Raw genomic sequence first — 22,418 nt, 5'->3', positions numbered from 1 at the left:
TTTTAATGCTGGACAAAATTCATTGTTTTAATTTCAGGACCAAGTGTAGTTTTCTCTAATCTATACAAATCTAGGTAGAATGACTTCAAATTATGTGGAAGATCTATACTGTATATTCTTACTAGTGATATTATTGAAGTATGCATAATAGAATATTGTAAGAAAGATGCTGACTCAAAGATTTGCAAATCCTCAGGATCCAAACCTACATAACTTTTTATCATCTCTTCTTCTGCTACTATAAAATAAAGGAAGTTTCCTCCTCCTATCTAATGTAAATCCTCCCTCTTCTCAGAAACTTTATATAATCAGTTAACTTTTCTTTTCACCTGAATATTTCCCATTCACTTTGGCATATGCTCAACTCATTTTAATTTCATCAACCAAATATACAAAGCACTTTCTAAATTTACTTTAGAACCAAATTTCCAGAAAACAACTTTATATAATTATTACATCCATATATTTTCTTATTTATTCCAAAATTAACCATGATCTCAATTTTGACTTGATCATTTCAATAAAAAAAGTTCTCGTAAGGGACACAAATTATCTCTATGCTTAACATTCAACTGACATATTTTCAATCCTGAACATATTTGGTATCTCAGCAGCATCTGACAGTATTTACCATGTCTTCTAAAACATCTTTTTTTTTTAAATTTAATTATACATCCCCTCTGAACTTTCATTTTAGTCTCTGTTATAAACAATCATTGCAGGAGTTCCTCAAGTCTCTTCCTTAGGCTTATTTTCTTCTCATTTCATATTTTCTAACTGTTGTTCTCAATATTGAGCACAGCTTCAGTTATCATCTCTTTGAAAATTATTTATATGAAAATGATGTATTCATCTATATAAAAATCTGTATCTCCCTTCTAGATACCTTTTTTTAGTTTCAAATCAGTATAGTCAACCACATATTTGAAACCTCTCCCACTTATTTTTACCAGACCATGTTTTTGATATGTCTAGAAAGACTTCTTTGTATTTTTTTAAATGCCAAGAGAGTGACTGTTAAAGTTTTCTCACCACAAAAATAATAACTATGGGAGATCGTGCAGATGTGAATTATCTAGATTTAGTCACTCTTCAATGTATATATACTTCAAAATATCATGTTGAACACAATAATTGCACACAATTTTACCTGTGAGTTAAATTTAAAAACTTAAATAAAGACTTCAAATTTAAGCTGTCCAAAATCAACTGTTACCAAACTCCTCGATCCTGCTCCCATCAAATGTATTATCTTCCAGTGTTACATGTTTTAGTGAATACCATCAACACATATTCCATCTTATACATTAAAAAGTCCATAGTTCCTTTACTCCTTATCCAGACTTACTAACTTTATTATGTCAGCATCCTTTAATTCTATCAGTTTCTATCCACCATGTCACTGAAGTTATAAACCATTGTCTTTTAACTAGATTGTTATAACTGTCTCCTAAAATTTCTCCTTGCATCTAAAAGTATGGGTTTTCTGACAAAAAAAAAATGCTAAATTGTGTCCCATTTCTCTGAAAGTCTGAAAGTCCAGAGTTCATGGAAAAGCATAGAAAATCTAGCATGGCCCAATTTATACTCTGTGGCCCTCATTTATACCTGCCCTTACTCCAAGCTCTTGTGCTTTGTTCCTCTTTGCTCTTTAGGCTTAAGCCACATTAAGATTTTTGCTGTTCATAATACACACTTTGTATCAGCCCACTTCCATTATAACTGCCATTTTCTCTATTTATAATGAGTTTTAATGTTAACTTTTCTTACTTAATTTTACTCAAACATATTTTACCTCACTTATCACTAGATCCAACCCCTTATATTTTCATAGCCCTGTGCTTCTTTATTTTAACATTTCTCAGACGTTATATTTTAGTTAATGTCTTCCTATCCCTACTCAGGTATAAGCTCTATGAGGACATGAGCTATGTCTGTTTTTATGTAACATTGGGTTCCTGGAGTCTAGAAAACATATTAACTACATATTATCATTGAATATGAACCAACTCTATCAAAGACAGTTACTTAAGAAAGGAGATTTCAATTATTATAAGAAAATGTATATAACAGATTGAGAATAGTATCTTGACAATAATTAGCAAATATTAAATAATAGAAATAAAGATGTGATCAACAATTAAATGGGAGCCCAACTATAATTTAGATAAAATCTCTCTCAGGAATTTTTGTAGTTATGAAGACTTCAAAAGGTCACAATTACATAACTTAGCCAAAAGAGCATAATTTAGCTAAAATTACATGATTACGTTGTACAACTATAGAATGAAGGACAAAACTAAGATAATTTAAACTCATAATGTTTTGATTTAAAAGTTACAATAATTAGAATCTTGTCAGGAATTTTGGAAACTAAAAAATTCTCTTAACAATTTCCATACAATCACATTTCGTATCACATATTTAAAAGGCATCACATCCAATATAATAGTAATCAGGGGTCTCAAACATAAAAAAAATTAGACACAAACTTGATCTCTACAGCACCTACACATAGGCAACATGCGTGCACAAATGACAAAATGGCCTATTGCTATATATTGGTATATTTTCCCTGAAAATGAATGAATGAATGGTGAAAAATATGTTTTCTTTTCCCTTTTATGATACACTATACATTTGCAAAGCATATTCAGGTACACTAACATAACATCTCACTCTGCCCAAGATATTTGGTAAGAAAGATGAGAAGAAACTGGGATATTACAGTCATTGCTTAGTTAGCCATTATGTCAAGATGAAAGAGAAATGAGTAATAACTATCTCAATCATAGAATGATAACAATTACTTTAAGATATTGTATTTATCAATTCAAACTGATAACAAATGCCCAATTTACTTCTGTTACATACCTCAAAATATAAATGTGACTCTTGAGGTGTCTATCAACTGATTTAAAATAAGTGAAACTTCAGTGCTCTGAGACCTCAACACCCAGTGAAATCAAATGAAGTCACATTAGTGTCAATTTTCTAATATGCATTTTACTTTTCCCACTGGCATATGTAGGCAATTAAAATCTTCATCGTCTAATGAATAGACATCTCCTCATGTCTATTTCTGAAAGTGCCGAAAGGATGCCTTATGAGATCACACAGCAATCAATTGGTTATTCTCACTTCCCCCCACAGAATGCATCTGCCATGTTCTTCCTGTTCATCTTAGGTGCTAATACAATAATTCCTTACTGTAAAAACTTTGAAATTACCTCATGGTTGACATTGCCATCTGCTGCTCACCTGGAAGTTACTGAGCAATGTTGGTGTCAAAGTCAAAATAGAACAAAATAATATCCCCTAACTTCATGCCATTCTTTGTCATTTGGCATGTACAGCAAAACTTGTCCCCAGAAAACACCCTGTCCTAAACTATACTTATTTATTATATGTTTTTGCTTCAAACTGAGGCTCCAGCCTTGTCCAAGGTTCTGGATGGAAACAGGTGCTACCCTACCCACTCTGCACTCTGTTTCACTCACTTTCCTCCTTATTGTCCACAAATACACTCACTTACATAATAACATCAAAATACTTTGGCTAAAACAAAAGGCTCTACGGATAACCAATGGCCCAAATAGATGCTTGGGCACAGGGTATCATTTAATGCAGCTAATGACTTGAGAAAAAAATAAGGAAATTCTCTGACTATATTTTTTACTACATTATTTTAGACTAGTGTCAAACAATAGCTAGATAAATTGAAGTTATAAGTGAATGTGTTGTTTTTTCTTTTCAGATTTTGTTCATTCTAAGCCACTAATGAGTTGACAGTGAGACATTAGGATATACTGAATGTGGTTTTGTTAATACATTCTTTCAGACCAGTGGCATACAATAGGTAACTTGAAGTTGAGTAAAACATACTTTATGCTTTGTTTTGTTTTTAAGAACTGAAATAATAGAAACAGAAGAGTTGGCTTCCTCTATTACATTTTATAGACAAGGAAAATACAACTCAATATTGAAAAAGCATTTAATTGTGAAATGTGTCAGAGATCTAAACAGGTATCTGATTATTGGTTTCTTATAAATGTGACTATTTTATAGTTTTCAGAATTGCATTCATTATTTTTACTTTGAATTTGTAGGAATGGATGTGAAATTAAATAGTTAATGTTAGCACAAATTAATGTATTTTGGAATGCTTAGGCCAAGAGTATGCATTAATGTATATAAATAACATGATCTATATTCTAGAGTTTCAGAGGTCATCAGTGTCTAACATATGTATGCATATTGTGACCACCTGGAAAGCATTTGTAAAAATAAATAATAACATTTATGTAATTTCTCATTAATCTCCTTTGTTTCCAAGTGTAAAGATCACCAGCATAAAATGTGTATCCTAACTTTTCTTCAGGATCATGGAAGTATTGGCACTCAGATGAGAAACAAACCTAAGAAACTGTCTACATTGCGTAGTGGCCAAGCATAGGCTTTGGAGTCACACTGCCGAGCTCCAAGGCCTGTCCCCTACACTTCCTAGCTCTATGACCTTAAGAAAACTACTTCACTTTTCATTGTACTGTGTGCAAAATGAAGACGTTTGTTTTGAAGAGCGATTGAATGAATGCATTATAATAAATAGTGTCTGGTACTTAGTGAGTGTTCACAAAACAGTTACTTTTTTCCTATTATCTAAGGCTTTCATCACATATATGAGGAAAAAGAGGCCAGCACAAGTTATATCGGGATATTATGGTTGATTAGTAATACTATTCCTGAAGGAAAGTGGTTTCATTTATACATTCTTCTTGATTTCCTGTGCCCCTCCTTTCTTTCCTTAAATATTCTTTAGTAGTGTAAAGTATGATAGCATAGGTCTCTCTGCTCATGTGCTTTAATGTTACATTGCTACATTATCATTTTGCACTTCCTGCTATTTTACTCTTAATGGTAATGTAAAAGAGAAAATGTGTCACCTAGGTCCCATGTCCCCTGTCCCCTGCCTTAAAGATTCAGTTCATGACCTGTCATTCCAAAACTAAAATACTAAAGTATCACTGATATATAACAGTATATATGTGTGTGTGTGTGTGTGTGTGTGTGTATATGTGTGTGTGTGTGTGTGTATTGCACTGCAAAGTTTAGAACAGTCTCCCTGTGTGGAAAATAAAATATATAGGTGTTGTGCCCAACTTCTCTGTTTAGTCCTATTTACTTACTTTGTTTTTTCATATGCAACATAATACAGCATAATATAAAGAATTAACTTTAAATACTGGTATTACATCACATCAGAGTTAAAAATTACATCTGTAATATAAATATAAATGATCACTTACAATTTTTGACAGAATAGCTGATAACAGTGAATTTTATGAATTCCCTTTCAAGATTTTCTTTACATATCAGTATAGTCATTTTGCTTTTAATTCCTCTTTGAGTAATCATTCTATTTCCTCATTAACTAAATCATTTAAAAAGTTGAAATGGTTGTGTAACCTGAATTTTCTATTTGAAATATCAAAATCTTTTACCACTTACTAAAAAACACATTTTTTAGAATAATTGTCACTTTTAGGTAGATATTATGCATTTTCAAATGCATTATCTCTTGTTAGTGGTTACATTCCCATTGTATTTTAATATTTTATTTCTTTAGAAAATATTCTTTTCTCGTGAGTTTTGTTTATAAGATTCTGAAACCCCCAAAACATTTTTAACTCTCTTTTAAAACTGGTATTTGTTTTAGTTTATTACTCATTGTTTAGTGGCAGTGACAAAGCAGGAAAAAATGTTTCTCCAGATGATTATAATTAATGTGAGAGATTTGGGTCAGATGTTTGGATCAAGATGTTGGATTTAACTTTCAGCCATTTTTCCTGACAATTGGGATGGTCATCCTGGTCCTTTGAAAGGACAATGGTGGAGGGACTCATATTTTGATATCATTAATGTTCAAATTATAAAACTAGCTGACCTCATGGTGATTTGAAGTTTGCTAAGGGACATTTTGATGTTAAGCTTACTTTCCACACTGACTAGAAATTTGTGAATTCACAAAACTACACATAACTTTTTGTAAGCATAACATCTGTCATCACCCTGAGAGAGGAATTCTCAGGGTGATTCTCAGTTCAGAATTTTGTACCACCCTGATAAAATCATAGCTCAAGGTAAATTCTATCTTATGAGGCAGTAGCTAAGCTGGCCACGTCTTATAGGAATAGCCCTTAAATAATCTATGATGGTATACTCTTCATTTAAAGCATCTATTGACAACATCATTTCCATGCCCAGTGTGGTGAAAACTGCTGATTTGCCACATTGCATATTACCATTCTGCATTATGTAGAATGTCCATTAAAACAAGAATATTTTCTTTTGCAGTATGAAACTTTTACTGTGTACTTGAGATTTCTCATAATTTATCTGACTTAATTATTATGAAAATACTTTAAGGTCTGTCTGTATATATGAAGAAACTGGAGCTCAGTAAGGTTAAATATTATGTCACTGTCACATCATGAGTGTTCAGAAGTCACTTTTGAGTCCAAGGACCAAGCTATATCCAAAATCCCTAGGAAATATTTTGAGTAAAGGAGGTCCCAGGGGGTAATAAGTTCATTAGCTCCCCAGGGAACAACTATGGAATGCAACATTCAGGGACACTTCAAGTATTTGAGAGCATCCTGTTGAAGTTCTTGCTTTTGACTCCTACATATGAACATATGAAGAAAATGAAAATCATATATATAGGTCTTTCAGTTCTTGTCACCACTTCCAATTATAATGAAATTTTTCCTTTCATTCTTCACTATGTTTATTTTACTGAAAGATTATTTTGGCTAACAGATTCTGAAGCAATTTTATTCCAGCTAAAAGAGTTGAACAAATTTCAAACATATGCATCCCACCATAGAAATTATTTAGCTATACTGAGGTCCAAGTGAAAAGAGAATAAAATTTCCAAGCATCTCTCATTATCGAGTCTTGATTGAAAGTTACACCCAGAAGATGAGGGGTAGCTCATTCTTAGTGAATATGTGTGTACATATATGTAGGTGTGATTTGATGGTGGTGATGAATGGTTTGTTTTGATCTGGTGGTATAGAATAAAAGGCAGTAGGTGGGATAAGAGAATCATATCAAAAATAAAATGACATTCAAATCCATATTCTGAGACTATTTGGCTTAAAATATATAATTTCTTGTTTGAGTCTCTTTTTTTAATGTAAACTGCAGACATTGAGATAATCTCACAGATTCATATCATAGCAGTAAATACAAATTAGAAATAGTTTTTAAGTGAAGGATTCCTAATGCTTATATCAGCCATCTTTGTCACATTATGACTTAATATTTTCCAGCAATAATATTAACAAAACAATGTATTATATGCCAGAGACATAATAGATAAGATTTATTATGTTTTAAATATAAATTCCATAAAACAAAATATAAGAAAGGAGAAGACACATAAAATCAGGAAGCAACAATAAATATGTTCTGGAAACAAATAAAGCACTCAAATAAATACTGAGGAAACACATGGAAGAAAACTTTTCATGAGAAGAGCAAAGACCAATCATTCCGTGTAACAAGGGTAAAAGAACAAATTTAAAAATGGAAACTACTGCATGAAATTCCTATTAAGGTGATTGTATCAGTATCAGGTGTCATTAATATAAAATAATATATAATGTAGTAGTAACAAAGGGTTAAATTTCTACTCTTTGGGATTAAATAATAACATTTAATCTGATTAAAAGTTAACCAGATCACTGTTCTATACAGCAACAATGGACTAAATATTCCTCTGGGTTTCATTAAGGCATGAACTGATTTGCATAAAAAGAATTAAAATAGAACTCATCTGCGGAAAACAACCAGAATGCCAAAAATGGAGAGCAGTGAATGATATATTAATAAGAGGAAATAATAAGAAAGTCAGTGAGCTTCAGAGTCAAAGGATGTTTTCTACTGCTGGATTTAAGTCACATCTCTAAAAGCCATTGTGTCCTTGCTGCAAAAAATACATATAATTTAAGATAAGTTAAAACAATAACAGATTTTTTCCTTAGATGGATATCAACCTTTTTTTTTTTTGCTACGGAAAAAAATTATTTTTAGTGTTGAATGTTACAGCTTTCTGGAAGCAGCAGATTATGAAGAATCATAATCTTATACCATATCACATTAAAAATCTTTTCAGTTAGTACAGCATTGAGACCAAAATTTGCGTCCAACAAATAGAACTTGAAATCCCTACTTTTGTGGGGTAGGCTAATTGTTGCATGATGCTTGCTAAAACTCTGACTTCTCCCTCGACCCTCTCTTGGCTGTAATTATCCACATAAAATCACCAAATGCATGGCCCCGAGCCACTCACCTCAGAAAGCTAGATCATGTCTGGGATTGTGAAATCACAGGCAGCACTAACACCCACAATTTGATTTCCTGATTTTACCAGTATTCTCTTCTAGAATGTTCTTTCACATCCTCTCTCTCTTCATTAATTAATTAGGTAAATAATAATATTTACTCAGTAATATTTATGCACTATAATAGGTGCTGGGCATAAAAGATGGATCAGATATACACCCTGCCTCAATTGCTTAGAACACTATACACATACAGAAAAATGAAGTCATGCAAGAGGGGGGCAAGAGGTGCTGTTTTTAATAAGGTGTTCAGTACAGCCCCTATGAAGAGGTGACTAAAATATGGATGTGAGTAATATGCAAATCTGGGAGAAAACTTCTCCAGGATAAAGGAGAAACCGGTGCAAATGCACCAGTACTTTAAATGTAGCATATGTCAGAGAAATCTCTGATTCTTTCTCCCTGAACTCATCCATTCCCCCCAACCACACACAGACCAAATGTGCTGTTTTTTTATTTCCCCATTTTGGTAAATGTCAGCCTTCTGTAATATGGCAGCATTGAGAGACCTGACTTCACTTGGTGATTTTGCAGATCAAATAAATTTATATGTAATACTTAGCATGTGATATACAGGCAGTGAAGGTGTGTTAAACAATAGTCACTTTCACTATTATTTGTTTTGCAGACTTTTCATTTGGTACTATGTTTTGTCTTGCTGAAATTTCAAAATAGTTGGAGTCTTGTTTGTGTCTTCTCTGTTTTGATACATTATTTCTGTCTTTGCTATTACATTTTAAGTTTACTTTGTGTTTTTAAAGATTGTGATCTTTATGGTTGTAATGTACACATATAATTGTGTGAGCACAAACACACATTTATTTTAGATTTCTTTTTTCTCCAACTTTAAGTCAATTTTGGTAAATTATATTAATATTTGGAGCATTGAAAAATCTTGCAATCTTTATTTGTAGAAAAAGTTTTAAAATATCATTTCAACTTTCATTGTTCTATGGTTTCTGTTAATAACAAGTTTTAATATTTTTCTTTTTATTTTGAGACAGAGTCTTACTCTGTCACCCACACTGGAGTGCAGTGGTACAGTCTGGGCTCACTGCAACCTCTGCCTCCTGGGTTAAAGCGATTCCCCTGCCTCAGCCGCAAGTTGTAATATTTTTCTGTCAGATACAGAGGTACCATGTGTTAAATTTCCTTTTTTCATCTATATTTGACAATGTTTTCTCATATTTTTAAAATGTTTTGATTTATGCCACATTCCTACATGTACAAGGGCTTGTGAAGTTAACTTTTTTTTATTGTAAGATTAGCTTACTCATCCCACTGGGTAGTATTTCTTTTAATTATATTTTTGATATTAATTTTATTATAATATTAGTTACTATTACTTTCTTGGTATCTTCTTTCTCTCCTAAAGGTAAATGTTATATTTAATTTATATTTACTAGAAAAATTTAAAGCTGTAATGCTTATTACCATTTCAGACCTGTATTTCCATCCAAGTGTTGTAGATTTACTTCCCTTTTTCATGCTTTGTAGATTTTTACTTTGCTTGCATCTGCTTGTTATAAGGAACTCTCTGTTTGCTTTTATGGCTATGGGGCAAGGGTTCTCAACCAGAGGTGATTTTTTGCTTCCCAGGAGATATTTGGGAATGCCTGAAGACACTATTGGTTAATGTGACTTCTGTGCAGAGAATGGTGGAGGGAGAGTGTTACTGACATCTACTGGGTAAAGACTAGGGATGCTGCCAAACATCCTAGAATGAACAGATGGCATCTCACCACAAATAATTTTCCAGCCCAAATGTCAGTAGTGCTAAGGTTGAAAACTCTTACATTTATGAGTTTGTGAAATTTTTTGTCTTTTTAATATTCCATGAATATTTTAATAGGTGTCAGGTTATATGCAGGTCCAATACTATCTCTTTTCAAAATATCTTACATCCTTTTTTTTTTTCTAAATTAGTTCATGTCTTTTTTATGAGAAGTCCTTCGGGATCACTTCTGTATATAGACAAGCCCCAGTTCACGGCTATTCTGACTTTTAGATTTCTTATTCTTTATATGCCACCAAGATGAACTGAATTCCGGTTATGTCACTGGAGGGAGGTAAGAAGTCAATGACTTATTCCCCTGCATATGGCTATCTTTTATGTTGCTGGTTTAACAATACACTCTATAAAAGTATTTTTAATCTGAGTTCAATTTGTCATTGTGGCTAACCTTCAAATCATTATGCTGCATTCCTTTTGCATAATTCCAGGTATATCATTCATGTAATATTCTGTGTTGTACAAACATATAAAGTATGTTTGTAAGTTACATCATGTGTAAGAAGTGTGGAGAAAAGGCAAGCATGAGGAAGGATGAGGGTGGAGAGGAGTAGGAACAAATTTTCAGCACAATTGCTCAGGGAAGTCCTCACTGAGAAGCTCACATGAGCAAAACTTGGAAGGATACTGAGGAAAGGGAGCTTTAATGGAAATGTAGCACAAATATAAACCCATAGAGTAAAAATCTGCTTGCAATCTTGTCAGGCTCAAAAGTGCCATTACTCATTTGTATATGTTAAGTGACCACCAAATGTTATACCTAATTTCAATAAATGGCAAATCTGGGCAAAGAGAGGGAGAGTGCCTTGGCTAAAGTTTCAGAGGATTAATTTGGGAGCTGTAACTGGACCCAGGGTCCTTGACTGTTTTGTAATCCCACACATTTTCAACTATGCACAGCACTTTATTTCCAACTGTCATTAGAAATCACAGCAAAAAAATCAAATAGAACAATGAATCAATAGCAATAGCAAAATGTGTACTTAGGAAACATATAAAATAAGTACTTGGAAGTATATGGTGACTATAAACTCATCATTTGTATATACAAAACAACTATTTTCTTAATATTGTCTACAGTAACATAAATCTCACCACCACACTCTCATCCTCTATGCTTACTAATTTACTTATTTTTCTCTAATTTACCAAATTATGTTGATTTTGCCTCTTAAATGAGTCCTGCCTGCTTCCATGGTCATTATTAATAGTTTCCCAAAGTACTTGTCTGTAGTTCTATGGACAACACTGTGAGGGTTGATTGGGTGAACTGTAGCTGAGGACGTTACTGGAAGAAATGGCAACCTAAATGTATTCCAGAGATACTGTAACCTCTTGACACTGCTATTCTGTTTTTTTCTTAAGGTTCAGCTCAGAAGTAATGTATGCTAAAATATTAACTATTAATTCTCCCAAATCTTTCATTTAAAAAGTCAACTATAGGCCTCTCCCAACCAAACTGAAAAATTAGCTAATTCAAGTTTAATATAACTTCTGCTCAGGTATTAGAACAATCTTCATTTTATCAGGCCAGTCTTTGCAAAGCATTTATAATGACTCTTCATTTTTATCATATTATATAAATATAGGTTGTGCTCAAAATTTTTTATCCACCTGTTTGTCTACCCTCACAGCTTCACCTCACAACTAATTTCACTACTTCCTTCTTTTCACATGGACACTGCATGCTTACCAAGGTCATTCACTGTTTTCTGGAATGTGACAGTGCTATTTACTGTTGAAGAAAATTAAAATTCTTAATCTTTACAGATTATATTTGCTGATGAGGCCTTTCTTGTATCTCTGTGCCTCACAATAATACTGTTATCTTGATTCATTTTCTCTGTGACTTCCTCTATGTGGATATCATGCTTGTCCTTTACACATTTTCATTTCACATACCTATTCTTTTCTATCTACAGATACTGTTTCTGTGACTTAATATCTGTTATCACAAATTCCAATCCTAAATCCTGGGATATAATAAAGTCCAGGGTACTGTTCATTTTAGGATAATATGTGGTGTTAATTATTTGAGAGGTGAAATGTGTAATACTCAAAAGAGTAATTTCTTACTACAGAATTCCTTAATAAAGATGTTTTTGGATTGATTGTTTTTTCCCCGCACACTATTTGGGGGACATTTCAAGAGCAGTTCTTCACAGGTTGGCTAGTCAGTATAACAGTGCTATAATCCAGAAGTTCAAATGTCCTCTATGAGGAAATAAACTGATGTTTATGAAAGTAACTCTAATAGCTGTAGGAATAAAATGTCTATGTACCCTTTTAAAATAAGTTCCAATAGATAGCCCATTTAAATACTTATTAAATAAAAGCAGAAGCATCCAAAATTTCGACCTTTTGAATCTAATAGGTTTTGCCAGGGAAGTAACTATATTAGATAATAGAGACAATTCTTTGGCAGGAAATTGATATCTGATTGAAATTCAAGTTATCAGAATTATTCAACAAAGATCTAGTATTTCCCCAAGGACTATTCTTACATGATTTGTGAAACTGTGAATATAAGTTCTTCAGATTCGATGTCAGTTATTTCTTGTAGAGTAGTGAGTGTTTGTAGAACTTCACACACAGATCTTTTTAGTGTGCCATACAGCTTCAGAAAAACAGTACTAAACTTAGAAACTTAGTATTTCTTGCGCTTTCATTTTGAAGACTAGAGAACCCTATTTTTAGAAAACCCTATGTAGTTTATCTTTAAATATACAAATGAGCAGAAAACTCTAGAGTCACATAAATACACAAGTTATTATCTTATGATTCTTTTTAAAGTTATACATGAGATTTCACTGAAATTTGAATTTTATGAAAACTATATTGATAGTCTCATTTTTAAAGTTATTTAAAGCCTATGGCTTAATATTTTGTGTGTCAATGGTCATTTGCCATAGTTTTCCCTGTCCTACGTCTAAATACCCCTTCTAAGATTGCTAGACTAGCAAAAGTAATAAGTAATTAATTAATTGACAAATAGACTGATTAATTAATTAGTATAAGTACATCCTATCCAGACTTGCTAAATTTGTAAACTCTAGGAGGTAATTTGGCTTGTGACCAAGAGCTTTGACTGATATACCACTTCTTATCCAGGTCCAGAGCATCCTCAAAGACCTGTCAAAGGGCGCTTATCTACGTGCTACTTCACTCATCCCCCAAAATATTTATAGCTTTAATCTAAATGATCTTAAGCAACTGGCTTTAATAAGTCACTATAGTACTTGTAATAGTCTAACTGGTCTTATGGCCTTCTTTATAGTTGTTTGTCTGACAAGCAAATTTTGGATAACTTGGACATGATTAATTTTTGTGTCCTTTGATAGCACATCACCCAGTTCTCATTGTAGGCTTTCTGAACTGAACTGAAATAGGAAACGTGATTACTCTTTATAGATTTTTAGCAGTAGTTCTGTTAATTTCTGTATACATAGTCATATTTTTTGCGAGATTCCTTTTTAGTACCTGGGCATATACTAATGAGAAAACTTGTCTGAGTAGATACAATTATGAGAGAAAGGAAGGAAGAAACACAAGGAAGAAGGTCCAGAAATCATTTTCATAGTGACATGGAATGCACAACGTTGATCATGTTAACATCAGACACTACCCAACTAAGCTAATAAGCCATGGAAAATTGCAGATGTTTAAAAGTCAGTAATGAAATAAAACCCAGACTGTTGACCTACACATGTGAGTATGCCTAAATATAGGCCCTTAAAACTATGCCTCTGGATGAAAGGGAAAAAAATTAATAAAGATTGAAAGCTCTGTCTACATAGCTTTAGATGCTAGTGTTTAAAAAAAGCAAAAATAAACAAGGCTAATAATATTTCAAGGTAGAGCCTGAGACGGCAATGTGTTCAACGTGCAAGATTTCAGATTACATGCTTTCAGTGTATACAACTTCAGACATTACTTCAAAGCAGGCAAAATGTACCTCTTTAAACTATTCATACAGTGTTCAAGGCTCCAGTTGCTGCTGCGCAATATATGGTTTGTTATATCAGTGGTTACAGCTTGAGACAGCCATATATAAATGGTTTGGTGCACAATTTAGGACTCCAGTGTATATGATCTATATAACTTCAGGTGCCAGAATTTATAGAGTACTCAGAATTCACATTTCCTCATATCCAGAATGTATACCTGAATTCACTAGTGGATACAGCTTCACATGCTTAAGTAATTCAGATCAAAAGCTTTCCATTTGAAAAAACTGAGGCAAGAAAGGAATTTCATAAATAATATTCATATAGTGTATGTAAGTTTGGGTTTCCCAGAGAAACAAAACCAATAGGATACATATATACAAAGATATTTACTATAAGGGGTTGGATTATGTGGTTATGGAGGCTCAGAACTCCCATGTTCTGCAGTTGGAAAGCTGGAGACCCAAGAGAGCCAATGGTATAGTTTTAGTTTGAGTCCAAAGGCTTGAGACTCATGAAATTTAATGGTGTATGGTCCAGTATGAATCTGGGCCTGAGTTCAAAGGAAGGACATAGTTCTATTATCAGTCTTCTTTAAAAGATTTTCTTTAATACTGGACATTCAAAATAAATTATACTATATGCAGGCTAAATGCACAGTACACTTTAAATATGATTTAATACAGTTTAAAATGTTCTTCCACAATTCATACACTTCCAACAATTAACAAAACGAAATAATTACAATCTGTTAGGCCATGAGAACATTGAGTCCTGTGACACTTAAACTGACTGCCCTAACTTAAAGTTTTAATTTGTCTTTTTTAATTTGTTAGCTGCTGGCCCATTTATAAAATAAATCCTGGTAATGTTCAATGATGCCAACTTTCTTCTACAAGTGGCAAGATAAAACGGGTGTAGAGTCATGAAGAAATAGATGTCATTGCTGTCATGTTGCTATTCTTATGGAAGACTGGTAGACCATGAGTATCAATGTATCAGAAAGAGAAGAGGTGGGGAGAGACGTTCATGCAGCCTTGACCTGAAAGGACAATGTTGATCTTAATATACATTGAAAAACTGTTATACAGATAAATAAGAAAATAAATACATGTTACACAAACATATACAGTATATTTAGTGTATATTTATATGAATACGGTATACATATAAATACTATATAATAAACGTGTGTGTACGCATGTGTGTTTATGTGTGGGTGTTAGGTACTGAGAACAATATAGAGATCAATAAAATCTTTTAAAATTTAGCTGGTATTTATTGCCTACCTAGTAAGTTTCAGATAAACTCACTGTTGTTTAACTTTTTGCTCAACAATAAGCAGTATGTTCCATGCTGTATTCGTTTCTTAGGGCTATCTTAACAAAGTATCACAGATTGGGTGGCTAAAAATGACAGGAATTTATTGTCTCATAGTTCTGAAGTCTAAAAGTAGAAAATCCAGGTGGTAGTGGGTCTTCTTACTCTTGGGAACACCCTATGCTGTCTATAGAGTAGCTGTAATTTCACTACTTTACTTTTTTAATAAACTTACGTTTACTTTGCACTGCAGACTCGCCCTGAATTCTTTCTTGTGTGAAATCCAATAACTCTCTCTCTGGGTCTGGATCGGGACCAATTTCCTGTCACATTAGAAAGGCCATACTCCCTCTGAAATCCTTACTTGTCTCATCCTATCTTCTGGTAGTTTGCAGGCAATCTCTGCTGATCTTTGGCTCGCAACTGCATAACTCCAATTTATGCCTCCGTTGTCACATGGTGTTCTGGTGTTCTCCTTGCGTGTCTCTCTTTCCTCACATGTCTGTCACCTTATAATGAAACCGATCATATTTGACTAGAGGCCCACTCTACTCCAGTATGATATCTTCTTAACCAATTACATCTTCAACGACTCCACTTCCAAATAAAGTCACATTTTGAGCTGTTGGGAGTTAGAATTTTAATATATATGTTTTTGTGGGAGACACAATTCAATCCATAACATGTGTTATCTAATTTCATCCTATTTAATCTTATAATTTAATTTTTATTATCACTATTTTACAGATATGAAGAAGTTCTAAGTCAAAGAAGTTTAATGAACTTCCAACTAATAACTGGAGAAATTGACATTTGAACCTTATCTTTCTAATCACAAAGCCAGTAAGGGAATTCTTATGAAAAACAGCTAACTAAAATACAAGACAGTTAAATCAGTGCCACTAGATACAATGGAGGGAAAAGAGGTAATTAATTACTTCTGACTGGAGAGATCATGAAAGGCTTAATATAGGTTATTAGAGTTGAGTTCAATCTTAGTAGGTGGGTTGGAATTTATTAGGGGAAGGAGAAATGTGTAAAGTTGGGAGGGCTTTGAAAATCACATGAAAAAATCATGGTATTTAAACCAATTGTCCTTTTCCACTCAAGTAACAAGTCTTAGAAAACCTCGCTCAATCTCACTTAAAAAGGGAATGTATTGGTTCAAGCAGTTGAAAGTCTAGAAATAGAGCAAGATTCACAGTTAGCTTACTTCAGTGGCTTCTGGTCTGTGAATTCACTCCAATTTCCCTCAGCTCTATCAGCTTCAGACAGGCTTTCTTCTCAGGCTTTTTCTCTTACATGTCAAAATAGGTATACTCTATGTACACCAAGATTTGCCAAGAAAGCGATTCTATTCTCTCTTGGCATTATAAGAAAGAGTCCTGAGATTCTCATTTATTTCACATATATCTATTCTTGACCCAATAACTATATGTCATAAATGTGAATATAATTGTAAAGAAGTTAGAACAGTACATGGAACACATTTAATATTAGGTAGGTATTAGTTGCTATTACTAGGTTCTCATTCTTGATGACAGAGAGAACATTGTGTATACCTCTATCATTATACCTAACATATTATATATTTTATTATTTCAGTGAGTGTTTCCTTTTCTATTCAGAATTTCTTAATAATGGCCTATCACAGCTTACTCCTCTTGTATCCCCAATAGCTATCATGTTGTAAAACATATGTCCAGTTGTTTTTTAAATGAAAGAATGCTTAGTGAATGTGAAAATGTATTGGAAGGATATATACAATGAGACTAGGTCATTTGCATAAGAATTGAGTAATAGACTAAATTCACTGTTATATACACCTTTTTTATTACATGAAAATTACTTTTATAGTATTGAATTAGAAGAGTGAGAAAAATTATACAGTTATATTGCTTTTGGTAACTCATTAAAACTACATAGAACTCCAGGGACTCTTGGTAGTAGCATGAAATTTAATTTCTCTCTTCTTAGAACTTCAACAGATTAACTAGAAAGTACTGAGTATTTTCTACTTGATTCAACGAATGTTTACTAATCATTGATTATGGAAGGAACCAATTATACTACCTGATACTGGGGGGAAACAGTTGAATCAGTCATTGTCCTAAAGATATATATTGTTAAGAAGTGTCACAGTTAAATCAACATGCCATGCCCATAATTTCAAAAGATTTTATTAAGGTTCCAGAGAAACATAAGGTTTCTGGAAACTATACATTTTAGATGTATTGTTAGAAATATAAATATTCTAGGTGACATGTATATTATAGTCAAGCTAATGTCACGCTTCATCAAATTGATTACATTTTATCTGTTGTTATCTTACAGGAATACAACTATCTGCTATCTAACTTCTTTCTAAGAAAAGTCTAATATAATTTCAAATAAATTTTTCTGTTAATCTCTGTTATTTACTGAAAACTGCCCACCTGCCTCTTTTTTTGAATTTCAAATTTTGGTTTATTCTTTCTTGGAAGATGATTTTTAAATACAAGCATTATGGTTTTATATGTTAAAATATATGATGCCTTATGTTTATTTTGAAACACATACACATATACGGTGCTTAGAAAAATAAACTTCTGGAGCCCATAATTACAGAAACAATAAGATGTTATCTCTCATCTGCCTCTTCTTCCTGAATCTATCGTGCTGCTTGTAAATGTGGAGAAGTTTATATTTTTAGCAGATGTGTTTAACCTTTTATAATTTAGATTCCTCTTCACAAATACCTTAATATTCCATTAATCTAATGAAGTATTATGATTTTATAGAGAAGGAAAGAGGCCCAGAGAAGGTAAGTGATTTAGTCACATAAACAGTAAGTAAACTATGTCACAAACCCATGACTTCTGAATACAAAGCCCAGTCTTTTTACTATGCAATGCTGAAATTGAGGGCAAAATGGTCTATGCACAATGAACCCAATTAGAAAGCACCAATAGTTTAGTTTTGACCAGAGAAATCCAATTAAACAAACTAGGTAGTCCAAGCTTTGAGTTAAATATTTTTTTCTGATTGCATTTAGTCTTCATCTTAACCTTTGGTCACTGGTGTCCTGAAATTTCTTGACTTCTCTGCTGTCAAGAGTTAAATTTTCCTTTTCTTCTGTTAATGTTTCCAGCTGGTCCATCGTAGTTCAGTACAGGCTGTTTTGAGTCACACAACTTGCTCTATCAGTTGGTTTGAAGTTATAGCTTATGTAGAAATAAATTTTAGCTTTCATTTTTGATTTTCAGCCTGGAGCAGTGGCACACTAATCTACTGCTGCATTATCAACAAACCTCCATGTTAACCATTGCCAAGGCTCATTGCAGGGTCAGAGTCTGAGATCTCATTGAAGCTCTTCCATCAGCAAACCAATACATTGATTCTTTACTTCTTTTCTAACTCAGGTCTGCTGTTACTATTTATTGCAGTAATTCTCTTTAAAATATCATGCTAATTGTCCTAAGTTCTTTTTACATTCAGATCTTTTCCAGTAATTAGAGATCACATAATTCAAACATCTACTTAGCTACACTGGGTTCAGGCTGAGAGCCTGTTTCTCAGCCCAACCTCCTGGGGTAATCATCCACACACACCTGGCTTGGCTGCATTGACCAAGAGTAACAGTGCATCTGCACCTGTCTAAGCAAATTTCTGGGATCTTGCCAATACTTTGTAAAACACACATGCTCATTCACACAATCTTAGTGACTGAGTCTATTGGTCTCTGTATCCTCTACAACTATTATGTGTCAGGCACATGGCAGGTGCTCAGTAAAGAATTCTTAATGAATGAATTCTCAGCCTTCTGCTGGAATTCACTTCTATCAGATACAAACCACCCAATTTTAGTTTAGTATTTTTTTAACAGGCCATAAAATAGGCCTTAGCCATACCATCTGGATTAGGTATCTTTAAAAGGATCATTCGTTTAAACATATGTACTGGAATTCTTTCTAGTTCAGGAATCATTCAATGTTACAGAGAAAGAAAATTGTGGCTGGAGTATTGCTATACATACTCCTGCCTATGCACTGTGTTCTCTTTACCTGAGAGCTAGAAACAGGGATTAAAAGTACTTTAGTGCAATAACATGCATATAGTTGACACTATTGTATTGCACACTTAAAAATAGTTAAGATGATTAATTCTATGTTTTTACCACAGTAATAAAAAGTATTAAAAATTGTGCTTGCTTCGGCAGCACATATATTAAAAAAGATTTACTGGACATGCTAAAGATTCAGAACAACTCTTGGGAAAAAAAATCAGAGAAGCCCTCACAGTTTCTTTGGAAACTCATTGCTAGAATACAATAAAACCAGCAGCTAGCTACTCAAATCTATACAATAGTCATCTCTCACAGAAATAACCTCTGGTTATGTTCAAGCTTTTTCACAGAATTTGCAAAGCCCTTCATGATCTGGCCTCTATTTTCTTATGGCCAACCATGAACAAGTCAGTGTTCCTTGAATAGACAATTTCTTCATATCTTAGGGCTTTGCAAATGGTATTCTCTTGCCTCAAACACCTTTCTCACCATTTTTATTCTGGCTACGTCTTATTTATCGCGATCTCAGCACACCACAACCTCCACCTCCCGGGTTCAAGCGATTCTCCTGCCTCAGCCTTCCGAGTAGCTGGGATTACAGGCATGCACCACCACGCCCGGATAATTTTTTGTATTTTTAGTACAGACGGGGTTTCTCCATGTTGGTCAGGCTGGCCTTGAATTCCTGACCTCAGGTGATCTGCCTGCCTTGGCCTCCCAAAGTGCTGGGATTATAGGGCATGAGCCACCGTGCCCAGCCCCTACATATCATTTCTTTAGGGAGGTTTTTTTTTAATTCCCTAATGTGGTTTGGACCTCTTTTTTTTTTTTTTTTTTTTTGAGACGGAGTCTCTCTGTTGCCCAGGCTGGAGTGCAGTGGAGCAATCTTGGCTCACTGCAAGCTCCGCCTCCCAGGTTCACGTCATTCTCCTGCCTCAGCCTCCCGAGTAGCTGGGACTACAGTCGCCCACCACCATGTCTGGCTAATTATTATTATTATTATTGTTATTATTATTATTATTAATGTATTTTCAGTAGAGACGGGGTTTCACCGTGTTAGCCAGAAGGGTCTCGATCTCGTGACCTCCTGATTCACCCGCCTCGGTCTCCCAAAGTGCTGGGTTTACAGGCGTCTGCCACGGCGCCCGGCCCCAACCATCCACACTCTTATAGAAGTCTGGCTTTTTCCTTTGTAGCATGTAATACAATTGTATGTAATTATGTAATATTTAGTCCCTCCCACAAGACAGAAACTTACATGAGGTAGGGAGTATTTCTCTTGCTAATCACTTGTATTACCAGGGCCCCAGTATCTTGTATAAAGCAGGTATTCAATATTTCCTTTCTAGGTAAGGGAAGTATGTTAAAAGATATTTATCCTGCAAATTCATCTTAATAGATTTCTCAAAGGAGTAGGTGAAGAGGCACAGAAAATTTGTGAGCTTGGTGGTGGGGACAGTGGCTGCAGGGCCCTAGATTAAAGAAGTTTAGGGCTGGGTGAGTAAGTAAGCAAGAAGCTAGAAATGAGGACACTATAGGACGCTCAGTTAATGAGGTTTCCTCTCCATTGCTCCAACATCCCACCCCACCCCAAACCATTAAATATTAACTTATGTATTCACTTCATTAGAGAATTAGGTAAACCTCACATTACACGGCCAAGGCCAAAAGAGTTTTGCACGGTTAGAATGTGTTCAACAAACCAGTCACAATTTAACTGGAATAGATTTCAACTAGGAGATGATTGTGTTTCTCCAAATAACCTTCATTTCAGAAGATGACATTCCTGCAATATGTGGAAAGGCAATAAATGCACTTTCTTCTCTCTGCCACGGAGGAAGAAATTCTCCCTCTTGAGGGAGCAACCCTATTTTTTTTTTTTTTTTTTTTTTTTTGCTGCTCTTTTCCCTTCTCATTTCTTTGGTTTCCCCTTTCCACGAAGCTTCTTTAGTCCTTTTTGCTCATCTTTAAAATCTTGATGCTTATCTCTGTAGAGTCCAAGAAATTGGAGTGTCCCCGTGAGTGCAGTGTTAAGTATTGTGATCTGGATATCAGTCATAAGTTTCCTTTTTCTTGGCCACGGGAGGTTCACTAAATAATTTCACCACTTTCATAGCCTTGGAATCAGTAGGCCTGGCGACTTGACAAAATAGCCGAGCACTGAGAGGAGACATGCGCAAAGCATATTCTGAAAGGGAGGACATTTCTTGAGTGGCAAGGAGCTAGAGTTCTGGACTTGACCTTCCTCACCTACCGCGCCCTCTTCCAGGCTCCTAGCTCACGCTGGCGACTATTACCCCTACCTGCTTCTTATAACAAACACACATAAAAAAGAAACATATTTTAACTGATAAAATATGTAATCAGATATTTAATAATTGCTATTCCTTGAAGTCATCCTCTTTAACACAAGTCACTTTTTTGTCATTACGTTATTCTTTTGTACTTCGTTATTAAAATGACTAATATGAACTTTTCACTGATTGATTCCCTTCTCTGTTAATCCATATAACAGATTTTCTTTGTAATTTGAATTTTAACATTGATTTTTTAAAATATGAGCATATAAATTATTTACTAGAAATCTCTTTCTTTCAGGTATTGTATTCTTCAGACAGAAACATTTAGGAAAATTCTTCTTGTTGAAACCTTCAGTTTAGGCCTGACAGTTTTCTTTTGAAATGGTAGCAGCATTGAGTCTCCAGCACTCATTATTGTCTTTTATATGCACATCACATAATTAAATGCAGATGTTACTTCAAAATTGATTGATAACTGAGAAATTTATTGGGGTTTTTTTTCTGCTTTTATGAAATACAAGTTCATTAAGATTTTAGTAGAGAAGATTTAGCAGACAGAAGTAAAACATAAGGTCTGGTAACTTTTTTTTTTTTTTGGTGTTCATT

The 22,418-nt window shown here is 33.9% G+C and overlaps 1 pseudogene; it reads right to left on the bottom strand.

Moving 5' to 3' along the window:
• Window positions 1–21,379: 21,379 nt before the first annotated feature.
• Window positions 21,380–21,716, bottom strand: LOC101139039 (small ribosomal subunit protein mS33-like; annotated as a pseudogene).
• Window positions 21,717–22,418: the final 702 nt, after the last annotated feature.

This window comes from Gorilla gorilla, chromosome 3 (assembly GCF_029281585.2).
Source record: "Gorilla gorilla gorilla isolate KB3781 chromosome 3, NHGRI_mGorGor1-v2.1_pri, whole genome shotgun sequence".
Lineage (NCBI taxonomy): Eukaryota > Metazoa > Chordata > Mammalia > Primates > Hominidae > Gorilla > Gorilla gorilla.
This window is presented reverse-complemented; position numbering and strand designations above follow the sequence as displayed.